This window comes from Rhinoraja longicauda, chromosome 7 (assembly GCF_053455715.1).
Source record: "Rhinoraja longicauda isolate Sanriku21f chromosome 7, sRhiLon1.1, whole genome shotgun sequence".
Classification (NCBI taxonomy): domain Eukaryota; kingdom Metazoa; phylum Chordata; class Chondrichthyes; order Rajiformes; family Arhynchobatidae; genus Rhinoraja; species Rhinoraja longicauda.
In genome coordinates this window covers 52,432,704-52,441,751 of record NC_135959.1, presented here as the reverse complement: position 1 = coordinate 52,441,751, position 9,048 = coordinate 52,432,704, and positions in this window count along the sequence as shown.

Sequence of the window (9,048 nt, the reverse complement as noted above, 5' to 3'; positions counted from 1 at the left end):
TGTTGGTTGATGTGGGCAAGTTGGTCCGAAGGGCCTGTTTCCACTCTTTATGACTCTTTGACCCAATGAACACTGTGTTGGGGTGTGTGGCCTGTGAGATTAGGACCATTGGACGTAAGTGCACCTGAAGCTGATCAGAAAATGCAAAGAGTGGTGCTGATGTGCAGGTGTGCCATTTGCAAAGGGTGCCGAGTGGATAGCGTGATAGAGATTAGAGGAGCACTTCTACAGTCGTATTCCTCTTGCCCCACAACCAGTGCTGCAAATGCATTCGTACCCTGGAACGAAGGAGCTGCTGCAAGTAAGAATGTCATCATTCTGTTTTAGGATTTATGACAATAAAATACTCTTGAGACATTGCCCAGGCCATGGGTACTGACCTCCCCACCATCAGAATCTATAGGAAGTGCTGCCTCAAAAAGACCCACAACATCCTGGCAATGCTCTCATTTCAATCCTGCCATCAGGAAGAATATATAAGAAAATAACTGCAGATGCTGGTACTAATCGATTTATTCACAAAATGCTGGAGTAACTCAGCAGGTCAGGCAGCATCTCGGGAGAGAAGGAATGGGTGACGTTTCGGGTCGAGACCCTTAGGTATAGGTTGAACACTACAAAACCAACTAAACTTCGAGCTAAGAACAATCTTGGTTTACTTCGGGGTTTAGGGCTTTTGGTTTGTTTTGTGCTGAACTGTTTTTTTAATTTATTAAACTTCCATTTTGTTTGTTTATTATGTTATCTATTGAGTACTGTGTTTACAAACCTGTTGTGCTGCTGCAAGTAAGAATTTCTTTGTTCCATTTTGGTATAAATGACAATTAAACACTCTCGACTCTCATGACTTGACTCTGTCTTTTTCACCCAATTTCAGTTACCGTGATTAGCAAAGGTTGGAGAACCTAACCAGCTGAGGCATAAAAATCAAAACAGCCTTCAAAAAGGCGATAAATAATCATAACACTGAGATGCCTTGGGCAAGGCCAAACAGTCCTTGCCTCAACTCCATTAACACAGCAGAGTAAATATCTTCAAGGTGGAATTAAAACAGAAAGTGTTGAAAATACTCAATGGGTCAAGCAGCAACTGTAGGGAGTTAATATTTCAGGTCATTCATCAGAACCTGGGAAAGTGAGAAAACAAGTGTGAGTGTGAGTGTGAGTGTGAGTGTGAGTGTGTGTGTGTGTGTGTGTGTATGCATGTGTGTGTGCGCGCGTGTGCGTGTGCGTGTGCATGTGCGTGTGTGTGCGTGTGTGTTTGTATGTGTGTGTGTGAACAAAGGGAATAGACAATAGACAATAGACAATAGAAAATAGGTGCAGGAGAAGGCCATTCGGCCCTTCGAGCCAGCACCGCCATTCAATGTGATCATGGCTGATCATTCTCAATCAGTACCCCGTTCCTGCCTTCTCCCCATACCCCCTGACTCCACTATCCTTAAGAGCTCTATCTAGCTCTCTCTTGAATGTATTCAGAGAATTGGCCTCCACTGCCTTCTGAGGCAGATAATTCCACAGATTCACAACTCTCTGACTAAAAAAGCTTTTCCTCATCTCTGTTCTAAATGGCCTACCCCTTATTCTTAAACTATGGCCCCTGTGGCCCCTGGTTCAAATATCAATATTTGTGATAGGACGGAGTTTATAGTTGCCCAGGTGATATTATGCTTTTGAAGCCATCTAGTCAATAAATAGATAAAGAGCAGAAGTTAGAGAATGAAATAAACAAAACGATGTACTCAAAGCTGTGTTTTACAGAGTCTAACAATTGTTGGAATCCTGACACAAAAGAGAATGCTGGAAATGGTCAGTTGATCACCCCTTAGGCATGAAGGGAGAAACATGGTAAGATGATTCTCATTGCTTAATGAGCCCTATGTACAGTCCATCTCTCCTTAGACTTTGAATAAACATATTTTCCCATCTAAAATGTGCTTGGCAGTCCGACCCACATCCGCCCCGCTATTGCCTGTATCCTCCACTCATGGCCCCTGCACAAATGGAAGCATTGTGTCTCATAGTTTCTTACTAGCACTGCAGATGAGATCCATTATTTTAGCTTACAATTTGTTTTAAGACAAATTTATCTATGTCTTTTCAGAAGGAATTACTTAACATAACATTGGCAGTTTTGGCTGGGGATCTTATCCACAAAACTACAGTGGTTTCAATGGGGAATAATTCATCAAACCTGCTTAACACTACACATGCTTTACTTGACAGTCAGAAGGAAAGAAATTGTGCATAAGATAAATCAACCTGCCAGTGATCCATGAGCGTTTCATGAGGCTTGTTTATTTTGAGCCTGACTTCGAGTTCTGTGCTCAAAATCTGTTCAATAGCTGAAGGGGGGTCTCGTCACCCTTCGAACAGAAGGAAACGTCACCTATCCCTTCCCTCCAGAGATGCTCTGTTCCACTGTTACTCCAGCATTTTGTGTCTACCTTCAGTTTATTTACTTCCACATCATTCATGCCTGCATGTTCATGGCTGCATGAACACCCAAAATACATACACCCGACATCAGTCTGAAGAAGGGTCTCGACCCGAAACGTCACCCATTCCTTCTCACCTGAGATGCTGCCTGACCTGCTGAGTTACTATAGCATTTTGTGAATAAATACCTTCGATTTGTACCAGCATCTGCAGTTATTTTCTTACACTACCTGTTGCTCCACTGCGATTTCTCCTCAAGGTATGTCCACTTTGAAGAAGTTCTCTCTTCGATGAGAGTTTAGCAACATGCTCTCTCGCTGCTCCCCCTCTGTGATTTCTCCTGCCCTCCTGCTCTGCGACCACATTTTGACCCAGACTCGCTACCACAGCCAGATCTGTTTTCTTGGGACTTGCCTGCGCCTCCATCTTCTGCCTCGGGGTTTCCAGCTCCGGTTCCAGACCTCCCAATTCGGACCCAACCCGGACTACAGGCTCCAACAGTCTATCTGCCGCTTTTCACAACAATTTTCCTTCCGTGCCCTGCGTTGTTCCCTGGCTGGGATGTGCCGGCACCAGCAGGCCCTCGCTCTGATTCTCCCACAGCTCCTGGCCTCACTAACCCACACCTGCAATGGGCCCCAACTGTACTTCATCCGACGCCGGATCCGCGCCATCAACACTCGATTCCTCGCCTACCTGGACTCCACCAAGGCTCGCAAACTCACCCGCCTCCAGACCGCTGTCTCCACCGACACTCCTCGGCAGCGACTCGACCGCCCGCAGGCCCGGAGCTCCGCGCCACCTGCCCGCACACCATGAGGCCGAGTCCCGCGACGTCATTGCTGCCACGAGGAGCAACAACGATCCTCACCGCCTCCCCAGCCAGTCCCAGACCCGAACCACCGAAGCTGCCGCTGCCGACATTCACCACCTCCCGGGGCTGCCACCGCCGACTTCCGAGGCCTACCTGGGGCTACAACCGCCACCGCCGACCTCCACTGCCGACCTCCAGCGCCGACCTCCACCGCCGACCTCCACCGCCGACCTCCACCGCCGACCTCCACCGCCGACCTCCACCGCCGACCTCCACCGCCGACCTCCACCGCCGACCTCCACAGCCGACCTCCACCGCCGACCTCCATCGCCGACCTCCACCGCCGACCTCCACCGCCGACCTCCACCGCCGACCTCCACCGCCGACCACCACCGCCGACCTCCACCGCCGACCTCCACCGCCGACCTCCACCGCCGACCTCCACCGCCGACCTCCACCGCCGACCTCCACCGCCGACCTCCACCGCCACCTCCACCGCCGACCTCCACCGCCTCCCCGGGGCCTCCACCGCCGACTTCCGAGGCCTGCCTGAGGCTACAACCGCCGCCGCCGACCTCCACCATCTCCCCGGGGCCGCTGCCGCCGACTTCCGAGGCGTCTTCACCGCCGCTGCCGCCAACCTTCCAGACCTCTTCGCTGCCGTTGCCGCCGACGTCCTCCGCGGCCATCCGCTGACTGGGCCGACCGCTGCTTATCCGGGCTCCAGTCCTCCACCAGCGACTGTGTCGACCCACACCGCTCCACCGCCCAGCAGCAGGTCGCAGTCGTCGCTGTACCTGGCCCCCGGGACCAACAGCAGGCTGCAGCTCCACCCGGCCCACAGACACCGCGCTGGGCCCACAGCCCCCACCAGGCAGAGTCCCACAGCACCGCTGGGTCCTACTGCTCACCACCTATGACAGGGAACCACAGCAAGGTTTTCACTGGGTCTCCCCCTTCCCCCTCTAGCCAGGCGACCTTAACTACTCCCCACATCGGTCCTCATGCCCCCCTCTCCTCTGTTAACCCACCACCCCCTCTCCATACATCCCCTCCGCCTGCCCCCCTGCCTTCATACGACCCCAACCCACACACTTGCTGGGTGTTCAGCATCCCCCCTGACCTCCCCCTTTCATTTCTCGATAACTTTCGGTTTCCAGGCCCCCTCTCCCTCATCTTTACCAAAAGACATCAGTCTGAAGAAGGGTCTCGACCCGAAACGTCGCCCATTCCTTCTCTCCTGAGATGCTGCCTGACCTGCTGAGTTACTCCAGCATTTTGTGAATAAATACCCAAAATACACAGATTTCAAACTCAAACCCTAAAACATATGATTTAACATTACAGATCCAGCAACATCACTAAACATTTTCGGCATCAGTTCAAACCTGCACACCGTAAGACATAGGAACAGGATTAGGTCATTTGACCCATCGAGTCTGCTCTCCAATTCGATCATGACTGATTTATTTTTCTCTCTCAACCCCATTCTCCTGCCTTCTCTCAGTAACCTTTGATGCCCTGACTAATCAAAAACCTGTTAACCTTTGCTGTAAAACTACCCAATGACTTGGCCTGCAAGTGTGATGGCAGGCAGAAGATAAGACTATTTGGTGAACCTTTAGAACTTGGTTGGTGCCAGAAACATGGCGGAACTTGTGCATGGACTAGGTGAAGCCTGCTGTATATTACTGGGTTGTATGCAAAATGAAGCATTTCACTGTATCTAGGAACATGTGCCAATAAAGTATCATAGAATCATTGAATTGAATTGAATTGAATTTAATTTAATTCAATTGAATCCAAGGCGTAGCTATGGGCACTCACATGGGCCCTAGCTATGCCTGCCTCTTTGTAGGGTACGTTGAACAATCACTGTTCCAGGTGTACACTGGCCCTATCCCAAATCTCTACCTCCGCTACATTGAGGACTGCACCCATCTGCACCCGACTGCACCCATGCAGAACTCACTGACTTCATCAACTCCACCACCAATTTCCATCCTGCACTCAAAATCACTTGGACCATCTCTGATATCTCCCTACTGTTTCTACATCTTACCGTCTACATCACAGGAAACAGACTATTGACCGACATCTACTACAGACCTACTGACTCCCATAGCTACCTAGACCATACTTCTTCCCACCCTGCTTCCTGTAAAGATTCTATCCCCTACTCCCAATTCCTCTGTCTATGCCGCATCTGTGCCCAGGATGAGGTTTTCCATACCAGGGCATCGGAGATGTCTTCATTCTTTAGGAAACGGGGGTTCCCCTCTTCCATTATAGATGAGGCTCTCACTAGGGTCTCCTGCAGCTCTGCTCTTGCTTCCCCTCCCCCCATTTGTAACAAGGACAGAGTCCCCTTATCCTCACCTTCCACCCCATCAGCCGTCGCATACAGCATATAATCCTCCAACATTTTTGCCACCTCCAACGTGATCCCACTACTGGCCACATCTTCCCATCTCCACCCCTTTCTGCTTTCTACAGAGACCGTTCCCTCCGAAACATCCTGGTCAACTCGTCCCTTCCCACACAAACCACCCCCTTCCCAGGTACTGTTCCCTGCAACCTTTACCTCCCCCCTTGACTCCATCCAAGGACCCCAACAGTCGTTCCAGGTGCAGCAGAGGTCCACTTGCACCTCCTCCAACCTCATCTACTGTATCCACTGCCCCAGGTGTTAACTTCTCTACATCGGATAGACCAAGCGCAGGCTCGGCGATCGTTTCGCTGAACACCTCCGCTCAGTCAGTCTTAATTTAGCTGATCTCCCGGTTGCTCAGCACTTCAACTCCCCCTCCCATTCCCAATCTGACTTTTCTATCCTGGGTTTCCTCCATTGTCAGAGTGAGGCCCAGTGCAAATTGGAGGAACAGCACCTCATATTGCACTTCTGTGGCGGTATGAACATTGACTTCTCCAACTTTAAACAGCCCTTGCTTTCCCTCTCTACCCCTCCCCCTTCCCAGTTCTCCTACCAGTCTTACTGTCTGACTACATTCTATCTTTGTCCTGCCCACTTCCAGGGACGAGTTGACCAGGATGAAGAAGGGTCTTGACTCGAAATGTCACCCATTCCTTCTCTCCAGAGATGCTGCCAGTCCCGCTGAGTTACTCCAGCATTTTGTGCCTACCATTGAATTGAATGAATGCAACTGAATATTGTACAATCTTCTGACCTTATGATGGAAACCAAGTATTAGATGAAGCAGTTGAAGATAGCTGGGCCAAAGTTACTGCTTCCTTCTACTTTGTCTGAAATCCATTCACTGCTCACTGCTTCATTTACATGTATTTGAATTCTGCGCCACTTTTCAAGCACAGAACCCCCGGGTGAATGCAAGGTTTAGTTTAGTTTCGTTTTGTTTAGAGATACAGCATGGATGGACACAGGCCCTTTGGCCCACTGAGTTGACACTGACCAGTGATCCTTGCACACTAGCGCTATCCTACACACACGAGAGACAATTTTACCAAGCCAATTAACCCACAAACCTGTATGTCTTTGGAGTGTGAGAGGAAACTGGAGCCCCCAGAGAAAACCCATGCAGGTCACGGGGAGAATGTACAAATTCACAGTACACAGCACCCGCAGTAAGGATTGAACCCTGGTCTCTGGCGCTCTAAGGCAGCAACTATACCACTGCGTCACTACTTTAAATTTTGTGGATAGAGTAAAATACGTTGTCACTTCTGCACGGCATGCTTACCACAAATGACTGGGGATGATCAAACTGAATGAATGGTGTAATGGTCTTTGCCAGTCAAACTTTTGTCTGAAGAAGGGTCTCGACCCGAAACGTCACCCATTCCTTCTCTCCCGAGATGCTGCCTGACCTGCTGAATTACTCCAGCATTTTGTGAATAGATCGATTTGTACCAGCATCTGCAGTTATTTTCTTAAACTTTTATTGAATCTGTGCAAAACAAAGAACTGCAGATACTGGTTTATACCTTTACTCCAAAGATAGACACAGAGTGTTGGAGTAACTCAGCGGGTCAGACAGCATCTCTGGAGAAACAGGATGGGTGACGTATCAGGTCGGGACCCTCCTTCCAGAATCTGTCTTATTTAATCATTGATTTGGTTAACTGTGCACTTGGTTTTTTTTCTACAGCCGAAAGGAAAGAAAACTATGCACGAGATAAATTAAACTGCCCGTGATTCCTGAGCCCATTTAGTGCAACTGACATAAATGATTTTACCCTTAAGACTCCTATGAACTGATGCTTGCATACTGCACTCACCATGAGTCAGATATCAATTTATAAGGTTATCAATCTATGAAACAACCTTACAGCTTGTTTCTGCCAGTTCATGGTTGTGATCACTCTACACATGAAATATCAAATTATTCAGATAATTGAATTAAGCAATTGCATTAGAATGGTACATTAATCCTATTCTGCATTCATGTTTGAATTACCTGGTAATTCGAAAAAAGCAACTTCTAATTAACAGAAATAGACTAGGTACATGAACGGCACTGTGAATCCACAAATTATCCTTTCATTAGCACACAATTGATTTCCTCACAAGCACAGAATTCTCCTCTTCCACTACGTCCAGAGAAGGTCTTCCCCTTCTCATCTTCATGCTCTTCCTGCTTCAGCCTTCATGACCATGATGTTAAGTAACTCGGAATGGTCTACCACGAATCTCGTCACTTGCCCGATCAAGTCCAGAGGAGCAGGCAGCGATAGATCAACCAGATTTCACGAGGTAGAAAGTCTCTCAATGTAAGATAGACACAAAATGCTGGAGTGCCTCAGCGGGACAGGCAGCATCTCTGGAGAGAAGGAATGGGTGAGGTTTCGGGTCGAGACGCTTCTTCAGACTGATGTCTATTAATGCATACAGACTGCTTATGTATACGTAGGTACAAAACTCTTCTGCTGTGCCACCCTCGGTGAATAGTGAAAGATGCTCCGGTTTCCTCCTACATTCCAAAGGCGTACAGGTTTGTAGGTGAATTGTCTTCCATTAATTGTTCCTAGTGTGCAGAATACAAATGTGGGATAACATAGAACTAGTGTATGAGCGATTGATGGTCGGCATGGGCTGAAGTTTCTGTTTCAATGCTGTATCATTTAAGGGCCTGTCCCACTTAGACGATTTTAAGGTGACTGCCGGCGACTAGGCTGTCGCCAACAGTTCGCCGGGTGTCGAGGGCATGATCGTGAGGAGTCTTCAAAGAATCGTAGTGGATCTCAGCGCATCGCTGAGAAATCATCCGGTATGAAATTTCTCGGCGACAGCTGGCTTGTCGCCAGGTATCGTTGCTTATTGCGGGCGCTGTCGCATGCTGTCCCCAGGTTTGCTAGGTTCTCTTTAGATGCATTTAGAAGCACATAATATTAAATTAAGTAAAGTCATTTGAAGATACCATAAAATACTTGTGTTTAACCAATTTATTTACCGTCAGGACATTTGACAGGTAGATTGGAGGCGTAAGAAAATAACTGCAGATGCTGGTACAAATCGAAGGTATTTATTCACACAATGCTGGAGTAACTCAGCAGGTCAGACAGTATCTCAGGAGAGAAGGAATGGGTGACGTTTCGGGTCGAGACCCTTCTGAATCGAGATCAGTTTGAAGAAGGGTCTTGACCCGAAACGTCACCCATTCCTTCTCTCCTGAGATGCTGTCTGACCTGCTGAGTTACTCCAGCATTGTGTGAATAAATACGGTAGATTGGAGGCGACTGTTTGACGGTCAGGTAAGAGTGGGAATTTTCGCAATGTTTGTGGCCATCAGCAATTACATTTAAAGTAGGCTCCCAACC